The 23,056-nt window shown below is 37.1% G+C and overlaps 1 long non-coding RNA gene across 2 annotated transcripts; it reads left to right on the top strand.

Annotated features, from left to right (window-relative positions):
- Positions 1-521: 521 nt before the first annotated feature.
- LOC107320027 lies at positions 522-18,214 on the top strand. Of its 2 annotated transcripts, XR_001558113.2 has the most exons (5): positions 522-623; positions 2,334-2,500; positions 8,727-8,874; positions 13,129-14,165; positions 17,487-18,214. It is a non-coding gene; the product is annotated as an uncharacterized LOC107320027 (long non-coding RNA). The 2 variants fall into 2 exon arrangements; XR_004308839.1 differs by lacking the exons at positions 522-623; positions 2,334-2,500 and adding an exon at positions 8,360-8,634.
- Positions 18,215-23,056: the final 4,842 nt, after the last annotated feature.

Genomic DNA, 23,056 nt, shown 5'->3' on the forward strand with positions numbered 1-23,056 from the left:
CATCACTGGGATCTCAGTTGAGTCCTGTCCTGTCATCAAACAGCTGTCTTGAATTAAAAACAGTGACTCAGATCAGGAAATTGGTAAGGAAAATATTTCAGTATAGGTCTAGTTTTGAAATGCTAATACTTCTTATGAAATGAGATTAATACATTTTTAAGCTAAAAATGCCATACTAGTGCAGTGGAATTTACTTTAATATATTTACTAGCATTCAGGTAGAGTATTATAACTCTGTAGGAGACAATCTTTGATATGAGCCTGGCAATGTGAACCATTTGCTGTTTATCCTCTTCCACATTCTGCCAAAACACATCTGCAGCAATTTGCCTTGCAAAATGTCCTCGTTATTGTCTTAATTAACATGTGCTCTTATTCAGAGCAGTGTGTGACAAGGACCTGATGGGGGGGTGTATGAGAAATCACAGCTTGAACCTCTGATTAATCAGCTGAGGCAAGTGTTGGGTCAGCTGCGGGAGCACAGGTGAGAGTAATTTAGCTGTGCTCCTGGAAGAGGTGGAGCTTGACTCTACCTCCTCTAAGACCTCATTTAAGGGCTGACCACCACCAAGGCAGCATCTTTTGGAGACTGCCCCAGCTTTCTGGTCAAGGTATTGATGTTGGTGAGTTTTCTTTTGCAAATAACTGTTGAATATTTACTATCATCTTTGTTAACATCTTTATATTAGCCACCTTAATGGGGGGTGTGAAGAATTTTCAACTGTGTGTGTCCTGCTTGCACCCACCTGACTCCACTCCTCCGAATACGGCTGTATGTACCCCCAATGACATACTGGAGCAACAAGCAGGGCATCAGCTGGCTTTGTTCTTACCCAAATAAGTCCAGGCCAGAAAAGTCCAGGATCATGGGGCATATTTTGAAAGAGAATGGCTCCTAGTGGTGCACAATTAGAAGTAGCTGCTAGTAGCAAGAGAGTGGGCATTGCACAGAGAAAATGCTCTCATTTACTTGGGGAAAACCATATAGGTGCAGCTAATGTTACCTTTTGAACTCTCTGGAATTCATAGCAGAAAATAACTGTGCAGTGTACCAGTCTGATTGTGCATACACAATGGGAAATACTTTTCTACTTGCTTAAATATTCTCTGAACTGGATGCTATTGTGTGAGTAAGTACACAGAAAAAGCACAGGATTTTTTGGCTACCCTATTGTTCCATAAGATATTTCTGTGCAGCAATGAGCAGAAGACACAACCCTAGTGCCCAGGGTATCTCACAAGTAACATCCAGAACCATGGGAGAACAGGATGTGCAAGGCATTTAAAAATCTTATAAGGTTTCTGTTAAGGCTAGAAAAAACTGCAAAATTGCTGTTCAAGTCCTATTTAAATTCTACTTCCCACTGTTCTCCATTATGTTTGAAAACCAAGTAACAGTTAGTTCAACAGCCTGTCAAAAAAGGAGGAAAAAAAAGAAAGAAAAAAGATTACTTTGCAGTAAGTGGGAGGGCTGATAAAATTACAGCAGCTGGGTGTCTATTCCTGCAAGCTTCATTGTGCAGAGCTACAATGGATCTTCCTACAGAAAGCTAATCAAGGTGGAAGAGAAAAATTGGGTTCATTAGCAATCCCCATCACTGAAAAGTCAAATAATTTTTCACTCTTCAGTTGAGTCCAATTACAAAGATCTTACTAGAAGGTCTTTTTCTGTGACAGTACTTTGGTGCTGTTTTTTTTCCTTTTTTGGCACTTTGCTTATTGTGAACTCACATTGCTCCCATTGGTGAGTGTAGATTAACACCTGTTACTGTTTTTACAGAAAATGATGAATGGTGCCATTACTGGCACAGCTTTACCTGAGCAAAATTAAACTTGCACATTTTAACTTTTGCAGTTACAGTAATTACTACAATTACTTTCAAATTATAGATTGCACAGACCTGCACCAAAGCTGAACAATTGAAAACAACCATCCGCCCTCTTTCTTGGAGAGGGCTGTAGGCAAAATGCAAACTGCAGGCTTGCTTCATGCCTCTCTGAGATGAGGAAAAGTTACAAAGCACTCCCTCTTTTTGCCTTCTCAGCTGGCCATTTTCATAACACTGTAACATATATATGAGAATCTCACATTACACTTTATAGCTACTTTTGATTCAAATATGAAACAGATAGTTATAAAGCTTGAATCAAATCTCAAGTGCTTATCTGGATTTTTGAAGCCTGACGCATGTGACTAAATTAATGGGCACAGGTGTACTTTGGCATTAACTATGTATATCAGTTGCACCAGTCATTATAGTTCATCTCACCTGGCACTGACTGTCAAATACTAGGGTTCTTGTCTAAGATGCTCATCAAGGTCCTCTCTACAGCACATTGGGGATCAAGAGGCATCAGTGCTCCAAAGATAAACGTGTGGTATGAGAACAGCTGCTCTCCAGAAGTGCCTTTTTCTTTGCTTGGACCATAGAGGGAGCCAAGACAATTTATCTTGACTAGAAGCCCTCCAGCTGAGCTGCAGGAAAATTGCCATCTTCAGGTAATCATCTGCTTCTCTCTTGCCAGTTAAGCAGCTGTCTTTCACACAGTAGCATATACTTTTGGGTAAAATCCTTCTCTATTAAAATAGAGATGTCTCTGAATGCAAATCTGTTTCTTTTTTTTTTTTTGTCAGGCTTTGGTTCTTATAGGGAGGTATACGTAATTTATAGCCTATACTTTCTGAAATGTGACAATAAAAATATGTAGATGTAAAGAGATCTAATAATCTTTTAGATCGTTAAACCTATGACTAATGAAAACATGAATGACCTTTTTATTTCCTGGAGCTAACCATGAAAGTCCAGCATCCCTTCCTTGTTTTGTGGTGAGACGAGAAAATATATCTTTGTGATTTAATCTGATATAAATTTTTTCTCTAAAATACTTTGCATAAAAATTGTTTCTTCAAAGAAATATATTTTCCTGAAGAAGAAAAAAAAAGCAACAAACAATTCCCATATCATGTTTCTTGAAACTAACCATCTCCATTCACACAAACCAACCATTATATCTTCCTGTTGACAGTGCTGTGTTTTCTTTTACTTTTTTCCCCTCATACATTTCTAGCATGTGGATCAAAGGTTCATAGATTCTTGTCTTTTCTTGAACCCACAAGCAAAGTAGCAACACAGCCAAGTTTTGAAAGTTTGCAAATCATTAAGAAACAAAGCAGACAAAACATACAGTGTTCTCAAGAGACTTGAGACATGAAAGCATCTGTGTTGTGATCTACATACACAAAATCTGTTGGGACTAGACTTAGTTGCTCAGTAGGACTTGGAATGCACTATGATTCAAATCTTCTGTTGTAAGTTTAAAGAATCAGTCTATATGTTTTGCCTCAAATCCTCAAAACACTATGTAAATGATTTGAACCTGTCCATTACTCTGGACCAAATGTCAGATTTTAGGACACTCTGATCTTCATCCAGATTTTAAGTACATGTTTTCCTTGAAAGCTAGCTGTAGAAGTTTCCTAGATCTTGCTTTCTTTACAAATCTGATAAGAAAATCTATCTCTATTGAAGTTAGAGGCTCTGTCACTACCTGTAAGATTTTATCCCTGTTTCTTGTTGGTTTCTTGTCATGTTCCTCTGTAATAGCTTATAGCTGGTCTTCTTTCCTGGTAGTAGCTTATAGCTGGTCTTCTTTCCCCCTTGCTTCACCAGACAATATTTAGCCTGACTCCACCCAGTCAGCAAGGACAGTATCAGACAGGAAAATGGTGCATGCAGGTATTACCTTTATTTTCCTCTGTTCTCATAGACTGTTTTATTTAATGCTAGAACTTTATTAAAGTTGTAGTTAGGTATGGAGTCAAATGCCTTATATAAGTCATACATCTGTGCTGTTACATTCATCAAATTGTTTGACAAGACTTACATTTTCATGAAGTCCTTTTGTCTGGCACCAATTATACTGTCATCCTTTAATTTTCTACTAATTGAATCCCTTATCAGCTTTTCCATTACTTTGCTTGGGACTGCTGCCAGATTAACTGACCTGTAATTACTGTGATTATTCTGCTTCCTCTCTTTGGCTTTTGGCAGCATTGTGTATTTCTACTGTTCTCTAGCAACCTTTCAGTTTATAGTGCATGAGCTCTCTTATTTAAAAATACTAATCTCTAATAAAAGGGCTTTAACAGTGACTTTTCTGGGATATGTGATTCAAGAGTTTATTAACATTGTGTCATAGGAATCTATAATCTTTTTCATCAAAGACTAAACAATACTGTGTGTGCCTGCATGTGTCTATATGCTACATGCGATTATTTCTTATCTACTATACTAATAACAAAGTTGATTTAAGCAATACAGTAACATGTCCATACCATTTTAAGGAATTGTAGGTGAGTTAGTATACTCCTTAAACACTTTCTTATTCTTCTTAGTGACAAATATGTACATACAAACAAGGGAAGGTCTTCTATGTTGTGCAGCAATGTCATGTTCTGGTATTTTCTGTCAGAGTATTTATTCTGTTACATCTCAGTAAAGAGACTGACACCCTCTACTCAAATTCTTTGCTTTCTTTTCTGTTGTACTTTTTTTCCTTTGCTTAAACACGACTTATTTGGAAATTCTGCTTTTTCTTCTAAACTCATTCACTTTTCCCTCAGATGGTGAGTACACTTTATATCATTGTACCAATTCATGGCTGCAGAGCAGTTTGAGTTTTACCAGTGACATTTTGACAATGGAGCCTTACATTTTCAATTTATTGGGTTCTGTATCTCTCCTGTTTACTGTTGCTTCACAAGAGAATGAAATTTTATAAATACGTGGTAATTTAGTTTAAGTAATGAGGTAAAGTATTAACAAATGAGCGCTTTAAGGTTTGGCATTCAGATATAAAACAGGTGTTTATTGTGCTTTTTAAGCATCCAGGAGATCTTGTCAAAAGTGTCTGGCATGTACTGTTATTTTTATGTTATATGGAAGTGTATATTATTCTTCATTTTCATGCACTAACTCATGTATTATTTCATAAACGAATTTGGTTTTCTTATTATGAAATAACACTTTTGGTAATTATCTACAGCTCTGCATATAAATGTACTCTACAAAGGTGTTTGGATTAAAGATGTCTGGCTACAGCTTTATTAAACAAACTGCTAATTAATCTCAAATATTATCTAGCATGCCAAAGGCATTCCTTCTGTAGACATTGTGAGTTTATCTATGGAATCTCTTTTCCAGTCACTTGGGCTTTCTTACCTCTAGTATGCCAAACCTGTTTTAATTGTTTCCCCATAGAGAGCATAGGGTGTAATAATGAAACTTTAACCAAGAACTGAAGTCTTGATATGCAGCTTTTGTTGGTGAATCACAGTAGCTGCCTGGATGGGTCCTGTTGTTCTCATGTTGTGCTATGCAGATCTCACCTTTAAAGTTGCATCTAACAAAAACAAAACAAGATTGCCTTGTTAAGGACATTTTTTTTCTTGAGACATCAATCCTTTCCAAGTGTCTTAAAAGAAAACCTTCTTTGTTAGAAAGGTAAAGCTCCAGGAGTAGCAGCCATTCCCACCAAAATGTTATGACACTTTTTTTCTCTTTAATCTTACCTGTTTTGTCTTAGTCTGGATCCTCTCTTTTTTTTACCAGCCAGCTAGTCCCCTCTTCAGCTCCTTTCTCCTCTTTTTTGGTTTTTGTTTTCCTCTGATCTTTCTCCTTGTTCTTCTAATGAAAATAGTCTTAGCCAAAAGTAGTGAAAAGGTGTTTTTCCTGGACTTAAGAATGAGCTTAAATATAAGAGACAGAATACTTCTCCCTGTGTATTCTTTTTCCAAAGGGGAAAAAAAATAAATCTAATTATAGAGTGGTTAATTAAGCAAAAGGAACAATTATAAATGGGCCTAAACTTAGAATTATGAGTTTGAAGTTAAAGCCCACTGAAGACCATGAGAATACTTCCATTGACTTCAAAAGGATCTGAAACACGCTCAGTCTTACTTTTCTGTTTAGCACAACTTTAGGTTAGGGCTACATTAACAACCTAATGAAACTGCCTTGAAGGTTAAGCCAGCCTTTATTTTCAAAGGGAAGCTTGACAAATTTTACCAGACTCTGAAGCTTTTAATTGAAACACTGGGAAATTTCAAAGTGACAACTACTTTAAGACTTCTTTTATTTCTATTTTTCTTCTTGGGCAGATCAAGTAAAAGAAAAAAGAACATCATTGCAAGCTTTTCCTTCATTCACATACCCATTCAAACCCCTTTTACAGAGGAAAAACATATAAATACATATTACTTTGACTGCCTTCCTATCTTATGCGGGAATAAAGTTATCTTGTTCTTAGTGTAATAATATCTGATATCTTAAAAATAATAGTAATAATTTTTAAAAAATGATTACCGGTTATATTTTCCCTGTGATTATTTTGTGTTTCTGAAATATATACAGGAATACCTTTGAAAGAAATCAAAATGAGTCTGTAATTACAATAGTTTAAACAAATTTATTGAAATTTTTTTTCACTCTGATTTGCTGAAGTTTCTAGGCCTAGGCATGTTCCTCTTTTGACTCATTTGCTGTACCATGTATATGGCAGAATTTACTGCTTGCAACAAATACCTAATTTTTTGTTATTTGTATTTTTTTACTTTGGGCTTTGTGCACCAGAGAAGTCAACATTTTTGTGTTACACAGGGAATGGACATTGCTTCAAGCCAGTATTTTTTCACGATACCATATGTACTGCCAAAGCGCAATTGACTGAGGTGCTGCCTGTTTTCTTCTCTACCATAAGCAGATTTCCTCTCCAGAGTTATATTTGTTTGTGAGTTCTGTGTGCATGCTATTTTTAAAAAATCTCTGGTAGGGCACCTAAGGGATTGTAATCTCCTACTTCTTCCTTCAGCAATCAGCATGAGATGGTGGTCAACATGTATTTGAACTTTGTTGTAAGATGTGTATATGAATCTCATATATGGAAATATATGGAAAAATCGTAAGATTTCTATGTAGTAAAAAGTACTGGTGTTTATCTACATATAATTATGCACATTTTTTACCCATTTTCTTGCTTAGATCAGGCTTTAAAATCATTTTCTTTGTTTGTACTCTCTTCATCCTACACAAACAACAAAAAACTGGGAGAAGATGACTAGGTAATATTTTCAGTCAGCAGTCAGGCCTTTGAAAACTTAATTGTGGGCAGTTAGAGCTAAATGCTGCATTTTTGTCTTATCAGTCACCGTTTCATGGATTTCATTATTTTCCAGAGTTGTTAGCTTTCAGTACTTTAAACATAATTTTTGACATGTGGGGAAGATAGACATGACAGCACAGTGTTTGGAAAGAGAACTGCTGAGCTGATTTCCTCATGGTGTGCGCTGGTATGTGAAGGCCCAGGCTGCCCCATCAGCAGTGTGCTGATGATACCATGAGGCTCTTTGGATGCTTTTGGAGTAACATCTGTTGAAAAAGAACCGAGTTTCTCTTCCATTTCTCACAGTCCTACAAGGATAACATCTTATGAGCACTGTCTTGGCTCCTTTTTGCTTTGTTTTATAATCCCTTTGAGGGCTGTTCTCCACCCTTGCTTCTTCTACAGTGTTGCTTTGAGGTATTGTTCTCTTCCTTCCTTCCTCCAAAGTCTTTCCACTTTTAGATGGAATTAAAGACCTTTGAGTCAGAAAAGAAAAAAAACTGGATCCTTCCAGTTTGGGGATAAACTTTGATGGTTTGTAGAAGGACCAACCCTAGTATTTGCTGAGATAAAGGGAAGTTGAACATTCGTCTCTGCTCATATATATTAAAGGCTTTATTTTCAAAGCGGCTTCTGTTTCTGGACAAAAGCAAAGTAATGGAATATGCTTACAAGGAAAACAGTTTCTAAAGCCATGACAGATCCTCAGCTCTTTCCTGTGGCCCAGCACTGAGAAGCAATCAAGCTGCCTGCAGAGGGCATCTGGTGATCCTGTGGTACAGAGGAGTCATCAGATTGCTTAGTCACTTCGGGACATCTGCTCTTTTTAACCTTTGGAGAGTGATAAGGTACAGCCAGAATCTGCAGTTTTTCCAAATAGATCTGTCAGCAGAACAGTCCCTGTGCAGTTCTGTCCCTGCTGGTATAATTTCAGGTTGATTCAGGTCTCAAAATCAACCAGAAAAGATCCAGTATGCTTGGATCAGAACAGAATTCAGAATGGTATTTTGAGTAGTTTTTGTAATATCTGTTGAATCTTCCCAAAAAGTAGATTTCCCAACAGTAGATATCTGTTCCGAACACTGAAGAGTAGTGACACAGGTTGCTCTGAAAGTAATGCCTCCTATTTATTTCCATGAGGATTGCAACAAACAGAAAGGGAACAATAACGACTTGATGGTTTTCAATTCCACCTCTTTGCTCCATACACATTTCCATGGAGACACTGTTCTGTCAGATTGCCTCTCTGTTGCCATCTGTCACACGGCAACAAAATATAATGGAATATTGGTGGGAAAGTTCTGCCTCTACTGCCATCCCACCAATATCCGCCTCTGATATTGTAAGCCAACTTCATAGAATAGGAGGCATTACTTTTATATCTCAGCTATTAATAAAGACAAGGAGTGGGTAACTTTGTTTAGTCAGAAGAATCAGGAGTTTGGGATCATATTTAGTTGACAAGAGCATGAGGTAATAAATATAGCTCTGAATTTTGCAGAGCACATCCTTGATGTGAAACAATCACAAGTGCTTTCTGAAGTGGTGATGTTCTTATCTTCCAGGAATGCTGAAGCTCCAATAGTCACTGCTACCTACTATCTTCTCATCACTTTGTACCGCCATCCCATCCTTGGATTCAAAACATGAACGAATAAATGGTAGAGTAAATCATCCAGACATCCATCTCAACAGAAAGAGCAAATCTAAGAGGTAACTCTGCTTAAAATTTTTTGGGGGATCATGGATTTGTAAACTCCTGCTCTCTGCTGCTCATTTTTTTTTTGGTAAAAAATATGGCCCAACATGTATCAAGAAAGCGAGGAAAAAAAAAATAAGATGATGAACCAATTTGTTCTGAACACAAAGAGGATGATATGTAAATTTTCACCTTCTCCCTTGCTACACCGGTAACTGAATGGATAACTACATGACTTGTTCCGTCAGATTCCCAGCCTGTGCCCTAGAATAGCCATTGACTGTAATGAAATATTTAATAACTGAGTTATCCTTTTAAAAATATTATTTCCTGTTGCTGGCTATATATGAAGTCTACACAAGTGTGTCACTGTGAATAGATGTTTTGAAATTATTGAAGTCAACATTGTGCAAAGGGCTATCCTGATGCATCTCATTTTATAAGCTACCCAGGTGTTGATCCTGTGGGCTTTGTTTGGTTTTGTTTCTTTAGTAATCTAGTGATGGACTTTTTAGTCATAATTTAATCATCAGAGCATAACATGATCAGATGGGGATATGTCATACAGCTCCATCACTGCTCTTTCTTACTGACTATAGAAGGCATAAGCAGAAGGGAGGGCACATTCATCCCTTGTTTCATGCTACACTGGCGGCTTGATCACCACAGTCTAATAACTGGTATAGAACAAGGTATGTCCTTGAACTACCATATTTCTCAGAATAATTTCTTGGTAGAGGTTGGAACTTTGAAATGTAAAGTGTTAGAGACATGGTCAATTTCTGCCACTTATTTACTTTCTTACTGAGTACTGATGCAGTGACATTCTGGTCACAGATAATTATCGTTTACAAGTACACATATGTTAGTTTAAGGAGTATAATAATCAATCACAAATTTTCTGCACTTGCTTTGTGGTGTAGTACTCCATCACTTGGTGTAGTATGAAACATTACAATTCTTTACACGAGACTGTTAACAGAATATTTATTTGAAGGGATTTCAATGTAAATAAAGATTTTCTACATGTGTTTCTACAAAATAATTTATTTTTATTCCAACTATATACTTTCTTGAGGAAAAAAGTCATGCAAAAAAATAATCTGTAAGTGTGAATGGCATGAAAAAGGAATTATCCATCAAATGGAGGGAGAGATCCCTCCAAGTCAGGTATGTAAGTTTGGGTGGGGTTTGGCTCCATAACTTTGAGGGATTGCTCTCCCTGTCATTCTCCCATGACTAAAGATCATTCATCCTTTGAAAAAGAAAAAGAAGGCTGGTATAAATTAGGAATGGTAATGTAAAAGCTTATACCCACTTCGTATAAGACTTTCAAATTAATACAAGCATTAAATTGCCAAAGTTTTTCCATATACTGCAAATATTAAACATGACATGCCTGCTAGGGTTGGTATAAAGTTTTGTCAACATTTTTGGCATACAACTTCTCAGCCTGGAGTCAATATTTTCATGACCAAATTTTGTTGTTTCAGTTGTTTTTTACCTCACATATTGTAACTTAAACATTTCACCAGAAAAAAGAAATTTGGCAGCCTATTAGTCCATAATGTGGTCTAATGCCTTTGGGTATTTTTTTAAATGTAAATCATTGAGATATTTAAGGTTTAAGGACTGTACACAAACTTTAACAACTTCTTTTAAAAATATTTAGTATGCATATTTACTACATATGTATCTTATAGAGGCTAGAGATTAAACTGGAGATTACTTGCTAAAATATGCAAACTGCTGTCCATGAATAAACATCCTCACGAACTCCTATTGAAAGTTTCTTATTTTAAAAATGTTGTTTAAAACTACAATAAAAGCAATGGGAAGTAAGATGGGTAAAGGAAAAAAGCAATGTTTAAGTAACTTTAATGGTTTAACTTGGCCACAGAAAGTAAAGAAATTCATTTTCTTTCTCCTGGGATCTCATCCAAAGCCCACTAAGGTCAAAAGAAGGCTTTCCACCTATTCTCATTTGTGCTGCACTCATACGGTGCTCTGTTGCTCCAGTACTGGGCTATGCTGATGTCGTGTAGTAACAGATTCCCCCAGTGCAGCAGCCTACCTATCCACCATGTGCACTATGTAGGTTCCAAGGTAAGTTACTTGAGGCAAAGGACCTCTCTGGATCACCCTTTCTGTATCTGCAAATTTCGGTGAGTTTTCCACTTTTGCCTTGGTATATTTTTGCCTGCCAGTTGTTTATTCTAGCTCTCACTTAAAGAGGAAAGTTTTATTATCCTGCAAATGTACAAATCTCTCACCATTTATGTGCACACAACAGTTCTGTGTACCACATAGCATCCACCAGCCTGAGAGTTCTTCTATTTATAATGTCATTTCAACTTTCACTGTAACATAAGTCCGGGAACATATTTTGTAGTTTCTTTTAGTTATGAATGACAGGATTTGTGTAATCAATGAACTCTGACACAATAGCATGCAATATTCTTTAGAATGCAATTCCTGCAGCTTGTAGACAATCTGTTCCTTATGGTGATTGTAAACTCTCACTAAGATGCTGGCAACATCCACCAAGCATCTCAGTCACACTGTCTTTCTGAACCTGAACTTTTAAAATAGTGGTTAAACATGTTGTCTCCTTTAGTTTCCTGTCTATCTTCATCACAAGTCAGCACCTGTTTCTAATAAATTTATATGCAGAGCTGTATCAGCAACACCTTGGCAGCAGCTGCCACCCTGAAAAGCAGAATGCCCTTGAGGACAATACACCTGTGAACACATAAAGTGTTTATTTAACTGAAAGCCAAAACTTTAAGTTACATAATGCAATTATCCAAAGCCTAATATATGTTTATTATTAGCACAGAATATCCTTGTTCTTAAAAAGAATGATTATCTATTTAAACGATTTTTATGTATTGGCACTGTGGATCTGCTATTAGCCTAGGACTTGAAAGACTGATGGTGGGAAGATGCGTGGGGGAGGCTGCCTGCGCAGAGTAACAAAGTATTAGGGCACAGATTTGGAATTCATTATACACAGAGATGAGAGAAAGAGCCAAGTCATTTTCAGAGAGAGGCTGTTAAACAACGTGTTTTTTCTTTTTGGTTCTGCATTATAAAGTAGCATTTTGTTGCTGAAGCATAGAACTACTGTGTTTAAGATGGTGTTTGATCTTACCATCACTTTGAGACAGAAGGAAAAACTGGTCCTGGGAAAAAGGTTTTCTTATTACTAGAGCAAACCTTTCATACTGAGTTTACTACCAGCGTTGCACTTTTATGTAACAGTGAGCCTATTTTAGCAGCAGTAAGTAAAGATAGTTGTTTTCAGCAGATCACAAGATAATACAAACAACAACAACAGCAAACTAATGATTAAAATAAAACAGAAATTGAAATAAGCTCTCAAGTTTTGGTAAAGCAAGCAATAACACAAAGAACTCTGTAGTTTTAGTAACTTGTAAAATACATTTTCATTTCAGTATGGTTACTTTTAAAATTATTTGGTGAATCAATCTTACAAATCATAAATTGAAAGGTATTTTAGATTTAATGTTTCCAAAATTAACACTGAATATGAAAAATGTGTAACAATATTGGTGGGAAGTTCTGCTTTCACTGCCATCCCACTTACATCAGTCTCTGATGTCATAGGCCAACATTATAAAATGGGAGGCTTTACTTCTGGAGCAGCCCTCCAAGTAAATTTAAGAGGAGTGCATTTTCTTTTCCTAATGTGTATGATAACACAACAGAATGATTGATGTCATGTACAGATACAGACCTGCTTTGATTTCAATTTTCTTGGCTGTGTTTGATTATAATTTGATAATGCTCTAAGTATCCAGCTAGGATTCCAACTGAAAGGAAATTCAGTGACAGCAATAATAGTAATAATAATAAAAACACTATTTATTTTCCCCTGGAGTGTTTAGTTTTTATTAAATGTCAACAAATCTAAAGACATGCTTTCCTAATCTATGTTGTGTATGGGAAGTAAGTTACAAGCCCAAGTTACTGAAGATAATGTTTGCTTTGTTTTAGATAGACAAAGTTTAGTTTAGGATCCAGAGAACTGAGATCTCTCACAAGCTTTTAAAAGCTACCGCTTGTTTTCTGTTAACGTTTGTCAGATCTCCCACTGGTGATCAAAGAATGCCAAACATGGGGGCTGAAAGCAGGCCTATATTTGTGATTGTTTGCTACTCTCTGTGATAAGTTTATCCGTCAGTTTCTTTCCTGTTGACTTTCATGTGCACTATCACCCCAGGATGTTGTATTTTCTCAAACAGAATATGAAGTTACAAGCGGAAGATGGCGCTGCATGGAAGGTCTGCTGCTGTGCTGCCTGTTGGAGACTTGCCTTGGGGTGAGGGCTACAGAAACAAAAACAGTTTGGTGCTGGGAGCTCCTCCTTGCTGTGGTATAAGCTGGCTTCCTGCTGACCTCACATCTGCCTTTGCACAGGTTTTGCTGAGATCGAGATGGTAGAGTGAAGGCAAGTATTATGCACTGGAGAAATGTGTTAGACATAAAGGAGAGCACACAGCAGCCATGCTTTGTCTGGCACAGCATTTTATAGGGTTAAAAGGGAACAATTGGAATGTAGGTCCATGCTGGCCAGTTTAGCCTCACCCAAGATGTCCCAGCTTTGTTTCAGTGTGGTGATGAAACAGCAGAGGTTTCATAAACCTGGGTTTACTTAAGGAGAGAATGACAGAGCAAAGTATTACTGAGTCTTGTCACAGCAACCTGCATGTCCAGAATGGAACTGCTAAGCCAACAATAGGAGGAGGGTAGAGCTGTGGGACCCCTGTTTGCCTTTCATCAACAACCTTGTTGCAATGCAGCTTCTTCTTCATATCTCTGGTTTCTCATGATATAATATTTGGCCCAGTAAATGCAAGGCTTGGGTTTGGTCTTTAATCAGATAATACCCAAAAATAAGCATTAAAAAATATTCACCTCTTATTAAAAAGTGAAGAAGAAAGCACAGATGCAAAATAAAGTTTAGGCATCATAAAGAAACCACCACCAAAAAGGCTGGGTATGTATCAGATCAACTTTGTGCAGAACATTTCTTCTCAGATATAAGAAGGTGGGAAGAGAGCCACCGGTAGAATTTCCCCTGTTGCAAAACAATGAAAGAAAGCAATTTGAAAGTTCACAATATACGAAATTCATCTTTCATTCATAGAATGTGTCTAGCCCATTTTATACTGATGTTTGCTTGTTTAGGAATGCATGCCTGCACGTTACTGCTTGTGGAAAAGAAGTTTACTAGCCAAGGAATGTCTGGACTCTTACTGGAAATCCCATGTAAATGCAGGTATGCTTTCTGCTAAGACTCCTCTTCAGTAAATTATTTGCTCTCACTGCCATATTCCAGGGGCAAAAGAAGCAACAAATTATATACAGAAAAGATACAGGTAAAAATATTCACAGAGATTAAAAACAGTCCATGCCTGATCCTAATGATTCAGTGAGTCTTTCCCTGTTGAATGCAAGTGTTCTATTTCATACTACATTTATGTCAGATCAAATACTCTGCTCAGAAGCTGGGACTTCACTGGTGCCTCGTTTGTATTTGTTTTTACTTTGAATCAAAACTTAAAGGTGGTGACAGAAAAAAAATCAGATGTTTTGCATAGGATTAATAATTGAGAGAGCCATTCAGCTTTGTTAATCATCCCTTTGAAGGGAATTTCTTTATGCAAAGAGATGATTGCTCCACTTAGGACAAAACCTTTTCCTTTTTTTTATCTCTGGACTCCAAATGAGCAAAAAAGTGGAAAGAGCAAGGGGAGGCAAAGGAGCAAAGTGGGAAGCTTTGATCGTTTCACTGAGAGGCTGAGGCAATTTGAAATGAAAGAATCTCTCACCGGGTTAAAAAAAAAAAATAAAAAATAAATAAAAAAAAAAAAAAAGGAGAAGAAAAAGAAAAGAGTAAGAAAGAAAAAAAAAAAATAAAAATAAAAAAAAAAGAGAGAAACAGAGAGCACAGTGTGACAGAAACAAAATGCGAAGCAAGAGCCAAAGCCTCACAGGAAGAGTTGTTGCAAGACTCTACAGAAGCTTTTTAGAGAATTTAGTAGAAAAGGAGCATCTTAGTTTCTTTAACAGACTCCCTAAAACCAATGAATTGCCAAGAGAAGCAAAGAAATCAAAGGAAGAAAATGCATTTAGGTGACTTTCCACTTTGCCTTGCTCATTGCATCTTTTGTGCAATCTAGATGATAAAATAATTTTGCCAGCCTGGAGCTATGGAGAAGCCTGTGTCAAAACAGGCAAGTTGCAAGAGGACCATTGGCCCTGAAGTCTGAAGCAGTAGGCCTGAGAGTATCCTCAATGAAAAGCCATATCCACAGAGAGTATTTCTCAATGAAGAGTCATATCCTGGGTGTCTACTGGGCTTTGGAGCCCAGTGAGCTTAACAGAAAAAGCAGCAAATAAATAGAAGCTGGTTCAAAACTCGTGTGGAGCAGGTCTGCTACTGCTGCGCCTCCACTCAGAAATGAGCAGAAAATTAATAGCTATAATCTGTGGATGTAATTCTGTCATTACCAGTTTGACTGGTACTTTATTCCAGCCCAACTAAATGAATAGGACTTTCTGCCAGTCAAAGTGCTATTACACTTGAGGCAGGATCTACTACTCTTATGTAGCCTAATTTTCTTTGCTTTAATCTTTTAAATTATAATGCCTATAACACCTGCCAGTAAGCACCCTGTTGGCAGGCCAACAAATAGAGGTGAATGTACAAGAAAGCAAGTCTATCTGGGCTTGGACTGTTGACAGAGATCCTAATGGATTATGAGTGTGCAACCCAAACACACTAATATGTGAGCATTTTCCCTGGCAGTATGTACTTAAACATGAAAAATCCATGATTTGCTGAGTGCCAGTAAACAAGAGACCTGAGCCCTTCTTAATTTGCAAAAAGATTAATTTTTGCAGAATAATTATTACTACATATGTGATGCTTAGTATGCTTTTATTTTTGCTAGAATAGGCATAGCATGATGGAAACCTCTACTGTGATAATTTCTGTTTAAAGAATTGTACTGTGTAAGTTATTATAAACAGTGTATTAATTCAATGTTTGAATAACTGTCATCTTTTTTTTCCCCACCAACAGCAGTAACTATTCAGACATTTGAATGATAGAAACAGAACCACACCTATTCCCTGTAATTTATTTCAGTGATTTTCAACAAGATGTTCTCTAAAAAAAAAAATTCCTTGAAAAATTCACGTCAATCCTTCATCTCTCCTCTCCTCTGAGGAATGTGTATTTATATTATTCTTGAGCCAAGAATGGATCATCATTCACATATGCAAAAGAAACACTAAATTACTCTTAGAGTTTTCTCATTCTTACTCTATTTTCTTCACTTTTGTGCAGCAATATACATTAAGCCATTCTGCTGAGTACAATGGGACTAATTAGAAATTTACATAGAAATGTGTGCTATGAGACTGAGTGAATATTGCTGATTACTATTGCAAGAATCTGCTTCTTCTTCTTTTTTAAGAAATGGCACAAGAACAGTCCTTGGCAAGCTACAGGAAGATACTAGTCTTCTGCATGCTTTCGGAAACACTACTTACAACATAACAGTCCTTTTCTTTGTCTCATACACTGTCCATGCTCAAAGAGAGCAGCAGTATTTTACATCAATTTAGTTGTATATGTTTGTTATTTCAAGCAAAATTCTCAAAGCATCAAAAGGCTTGTATATATGAGGTATTTGAAGAAAGCAGACGCAGGCACCCCAGATCAAAGGTACAGAAAACATTCTGATTAAACTAATTTTTTTAAAATGCATCTGAAGAAATTCTCTTTGATTCAGAGAACATGAAAACCAAACAGCCTTTGAACAAAAAGGTCCAGTGAAATCCAATATTTTTTATAAATTAAGAAATTCAGGTTTTTTAACATCTCTTTGCTTTTGTCTTTTTATACATCAATTAGATAAGGACAGAGCTATAGTATGAAACATACATGGGGTTAAAGACTAATGCAGAGCCATCAGTAATGTCTGTAGAACATCTGAGTTTTCTTTGAATTTCATCATACTTTGGAACAAACATGTTTGCAAAAGTCTCAGCAAATTTTCAGTTGTTCATTAAAAATAGAGACCAACTTTTGGAAAGTACACTACAAGTAAATTTGCAGCTGTTCCTGTTAATACATTTGGAGACTTCATTTCTACTCAGAATTTATCCATTTAGTTATCACGTGATCTTCTATAGAACTCTGCTTCTTTACAATGACTTTGGTGCCTGTTGGAAGAATTGCCTACTAAGTCACCATTTCTGTGTATTTTCTGACTTTGTATGGATGTATAAATCTTGTTTTGAAAACCATTTGGCAGAAGTAGACTGTAAATTGTTCCTAGTAGCAAGTAAACTTTACTGGTGATGATTGTAAAGTTGCAACAACTATAATCAATATGTTGGCTGTAAGCCTCCAGCAAGGGCAAGAACAAAAATTTCAGATTAATGGGTACCAGTAACTGTTTGTGTTCTCCTAGCATAATGGCAGAAATAATAAAAATGCCTATGTAAAAGTTTATTTTACTTATTTGATATATACCTCATTAGTCCCACCTTGACCATCAGTTACCCAGTTCTTGTCCATTTGCAGGACGTAGATGCAAATGAAGTCTCTGGTACTGTGATGCCAATAAGTATAAACCTGAAGTCTCATCAAGTAATTGAGTGCAAAGAAACTGAAGAAGCTGTCAGACATTCTCATGTGTTGTCTGTGCTGTAATTGTTTCCAGTGGTCAGCAAAAAACGAAATAGAACCATAAGGTTTTAAAGATTAGGCTTCATGTCTCCCGCGAAGTCTAATACATGATATGGCCCTTTCCTGGAACTCTGAATACAGTGAAAGAGAATGATGAAGCAGAAGAATGGGCATTATGCCATTGCATCAGATGAAAGGGACGTTGGTGGATATTTGCCATGGGAATTCTTGACTGTTAAGCACTTGATCTACTGTCTGTTAGCTCATGGGAATGGAACTAGTAAACTTGGGAAACCTCAAATAAATTCCCATTGTATATACAATATAATCCAAAACAGAATTTTCTTGGGAACAATTGCTAATGATACTGGAAGTCATCCTTGTTGAATGGAAGAAGAGATAATTTTCTGTTATCCATTTCAGTACAGATGCTGAAGATTTTTAGCCAATAGTTACAAGATGCATAGTCTATCTTCAGTTAAATCTTTATTTTAAGCATCATCCTATTCAGGTGCTACAGAGAACATTTTTTTAAAGTCTGCATCTGCCACCCTTACAATGACATGAGGAACCTTTAAAATTACCTAGGTGATAAATTGCTGTTTCAGAAGAATTCTTGAATGAGCTCATCTTTGTACTCTATCCACTATAGTCATGGTTTCTGTTATAAAACAGATGAGTTGAACGTTTACCTTAGATCTTTTTTTTTTCTAATTTATGAAACAAATATGTAACAAAGACAAAGTCACTTTCCCGTACTAGCAATTTTGCAACCATATAAAACAATCCAATCACTTTGTCACTGTGTGGTTGGGGATAAAACTATTTTTCAATTCTTCCTCAGCCTCAAAATGCCAAGAACTGAAGATACCTCACAGTGAATAAGTCATGCATTTCTTAACTGGCTTTCTGAAAGGGGTTTTATTCATTATTTAATGGAAACCATTAAACTATTGAAATCAGAATATACAACTAACATATTAACAAGCCCAAAAGAGAATAACTGAATACTCTGAAGAACTGCTTTTAATTACCACACCTCAAAGAATAAGCCAGCATAGACTAATGAATGACATATCAAATATACCAGCTTTATAGGGCATATATAAATACTGAAACAGTGTGATATTAGAGCCAGGGGCATGAAATAAAATGAAATTTTTGGATATCTTCTTATAGAAAATAAATTTACTAGAGCCAATTTAATGACAGTGACTATATTTTCAGACCTTTCAGATTTCTTATTTTAAGTCTTCTTCTCTAACCCATGAAAGCATGTTTCTGTATCTATTTTCTCAATTCTAATGTATCCAAATTTTGCCTCAGAACATTTGCTTGCCTAGTTTTACTTTCAGGAGACATAGATAGAGCATAATACATGTCAGCTGACACACAATACATTCTACCATAAGAATGCATCCAAATTTGACCCAGAGAACAAGAAATACCCCACAATATATCAAAAACCTTAATATGAAGTTGCCAGAAGGGTATCTGGTAACCTCTAAATTAAACATCTTTTCAGTCAAGTCTAGCTACTCTGTTTCTCCATCACCTTCCCATGGCCCATTACAGGTACCTGAAAAAAGAAAAGCTTTGGAAAGAATAGTCTTTTCACAATTACTCCAGGTGTAGGTGAAGCTTGGTTTTCTGATTTAAATCACTCTCAGTTTTCATACACCTATTTGTCTGTTTTCCAATCCCTCTCCTCCTCTACTTCTGACTATATTTCTGAATGGACTTAAATAAAATTAAATAAAATTAAATAAATACAGAAAAGAAAGGGGGGAAAAAGAGGTGTATACAGCTGTTTTCTTAAACTCTCGCACCTCTGGTAAAAATACTACTAGGCATTGCAAACTAACATTTTTGCTGTAAAAACACAACATGCTTGCAGTCCTCTGTGCAAGATCTTTTCACATGTGCAAACACAGATGATATTTCATCACTTTCATGCAGGGATAAATAAAAGAACTGTGGAAGAGAAATCCACTGCAGCTCCTGTCTAATGGTCTAGTTACAGATGCTGCTTTCTCAGCATCAGGACTATGCATGTTGATATTAATTATGAACGTCATTTCCCTATATACTGCCTACTGCGAGTGGTTGAAATTATTTCAGTGTGCCCTGAAGTTGTCACAAACTCCCTACATACTGAGAAACAAAACAAAACAAACTGTTGCACTGCTGTCCTGCTGAACCTAAGTACTAATCTAACGATCCTACTTCAGAGAATCCCAGACCTGCTGATGTTGGAAGGCACTCTGGTGGTCATTGAGTCAAGACTCCTTTTCCTCATGTAGGGTTTCCTAGAGCCCATTGCTCAGCCTGTGTCAGGGCAGCTTTTGAATATCTCCAAAGATGCAGGCTCTACAAATTCTTTGGGCAGACTGCTTCATTGCTCAGTTGTTCCCATAGTAAATAAGGTTTTCCTTATCATAGAATCATATAACAATTTGGGAAGGGACTTCAAAAATCATCTAGTTCCAACCTCCCTGCTGTGGGCAGGGTTATATTCAGCTACAACTTCTTGTGTTTCAGTTTTGTGTTATCTCTTATATCATCAGTGGGCACCACAAAAAAGAGCCTGGCTCCATCTTTTTTCAGATATCTATATAAAGATATGATCTCTCCAGAACCTTCTCTTCTCTGAGGGAAACAGTTCCCAGCTCTCTCAAGCCTTTCCTCATTTGAGATGCTCCATTCCTTTAATCATTTCTGTGACCCTTCATTGGACTGCCTCCAGTACTTTCACTATTTACAAGGGAGAATTTAAAGCAATGCAGAGCCTGAGCTAAACATACTGGAATAACGTAGCAACACTGTCCATGAAACAAAAGGTATGAAAACACTAGAAAAACTGACCAAATAAATAAATCAGAAAAATTAGAAGGGACTGAGCAAAGGATGTTTAGACATAATATGGACGGATGGATGCCTATGTCTGTGTGTCTGTCTGTGTGCATACCTACCGACAGCGGTCTGCTGCTGCTAAGGCACTGTAAGCTGATGCAAACTGTTTCATATGTTAAAAAGCTGTATTAATAAAAAGATCTTTTCAGAAGTAGACAGACATGATGTCTATGCCAAAAAATGACATTACAAAGGGATTAACTGTTTAAGTGGTCAAATTAAACCAGACAGAAACAGTTAGCTTCCCTTGGTCTGTAGCTCCTCTGCATGAGGCAGCGTGACTAGAGTTGCCAATACCTCTTTGCTACTAAGGCGAAGAGACAGTAACATTAGGAATTGGGACACTTCCCAGACTCTTTCTGTCTGGCCTTATGTCTTGTAGTTTTATTTGTACTAGAGCAGGATCTCCCCGTTTCCCTGTGATAAACATGGGCCATTGCAGAGAGCTTTCTTGGGGTAGCTGTTGCTAGTAAGCTGTTGTAGCACATGGTGTAGACATGTTTATTCTGGCAGAATTTCATTTTTGCTGCGTAATATGGGTGAAATAAATGACCCTGGTGAATGCACAGTTTTGTCATAACTAAATCCACAGTGACTTTTGTTGACAAAACAAGGGATAAAACTCTGACTGATACTGTAGTCTGTAGTGGAAGCCTGATCAAAGTCCAGGATGAGGACTTATAATCTGCTTGTCACTCTTTTCATTTAGCAGCATTTCTTAGATGGTTAGGACTCTGGTTTGATACTTGCTTCAGGGAATTAGGAATAGTATTGTGCATATGTGAATATGGATGAAAACCTCTGTGTGTGCAGCAGTGCTCCAGCCCCATCAAAGACTATTCCAACACAACTGTAGAGTTTCTAGAACTAGGCTTTACCCCTTCAGAGCAAGCTCAGCATTCTTTGGACCATTTTCCCAAACCATGTGCACAAGTCAATGCACGGTCTCTTCCCACAGATTTACAATTGACTACACTGGAGTTATTCCCTTTAAAATTAGATAATGTCTCTACAGCAAACCTGAACTGAGCTGCACATTGCTTTGGCTGCTTCTGCCAGAACTTGATGCCATGAATTTTATATCATATTGCAAGTACATCCTGGCATAGCTATTCGTGCGTATTAAATTAAGATATTCATCCTGAATGGCTTGAAACCACAAAGACTTCATCATCACAGTGAAAAGTGACCTTTCTCCCTCCATCTCATTTCACCTCCCAGTCACAGTGATACAGTATAGAGCCACGGGATTTTGGGATACCTAAGTATGTCCCCCACATTCCCCCCTTAGTTCTCACACAAGGTGTCCTTAGTAGGTCACTGCCTTACTGTGGGTCAGGTAGCATTATCAGAGAGACCAAGTTAAAACCTACCAGACTACCACCAAAGCACAAAAATCATATTCCACAAGCCTCTGGCAAACATTAAACAAAGTGCCAGAGAATGTTGAAGGCCCTAACTAGAGAAAATTGATTTTGCAATGACCATTAATTGGAAAAAGTCCTGCAAAGCAGAAGGCACAGAAGGATGGAGTGTATGGGGCATAATCTCTTTACTGTCATAGATATCAAAGATAGAACTCAACTATCAGTGGAACTTTGGTCAGCCACTGCCTGTTTTAACAAGTTCATCCTTCATGGAGTTAGATCATCATGCTCTTGAATGCTGGAAGAAAACCTACAAAACAGGCCAAGTAGGGAGAAGAAAAGCAAGAGGAAATGTCGACAATCTCTGAAAGGGCCAGTCAACACAGCTGGAAGAAATGTTCTGGATAAATAATTGCAGCAAGAAGGAGTGGTGAGATGCAGTTAGATTTAACTAGAGCAGTTCTGAGCAGACATCAAAAACCTGCTTGCACTAACAGTATCTTCAGTAACACGCGCAAAGCTACTACTGTCAGTGAAGCTGACTTTATCTAAAATAATTATATTTTTCTACTCTGAAGTGATCTCTGTATTTACAAAAATAGCAAATGCTCTAATTTTCTAACACATCTGTCTGGAAGTCAGCTAGATGCACAGAATGGGATGCAGACCCACAGTCACCAGAGCTGAGTGCCCAGGCTGGTGAGCTACAGCAACTGCAGCAGCTGCAGGGCATCAAGTGATCCATGGGCTGCTCTGGGTGTCAGATGACCCAAGTCCTAATATTGAAAATTGCTGAAAAAATGCTGAGTACAGTACATCATTGATTCGGTATTATTTGTACTACATTTCTCATTTATTGTGTCATGTCTGACTGTTGCTATGGCTTTGACCAGAGAGGGACCTGGCAAGGACCATTCTAACTATTCTTTGCATTTTTCTTTCCAGCCTCAGTGTGTTCAGTATCTCCCTGTGCAGGTTGCCTGTTTGCCACATTATCCTTATATATACAGACATATGTACATACCGATTAATAAGTTAAGTTAATTTAGCACAAGAATTCGATGGTGAGACAGAAGACCCCAAGAGAAAAGTTCTTTCCTGTTGAGATAAAGCAGCAACTCTGTTAGCTTAAGCCAACACAGACTTTTTTTAAGTTACCCAGAATTGCTTAGACTGAGATTTTCT

Source organism: Coturnix japonica, chromosome 12, assembly GCF_001577835.2.
Source record: "Coturnix japonica isolate 7356 chromosome 12, Coturnix japonica 2.1, whole genome shotgun sequence".
Taxonomy (NCBI): domain Eukaryota; kingdom Metazoa; phylum Chordata; class Aves; order Galliformes; family Phasianidae; genus Coturnix; species Coturnix japonica.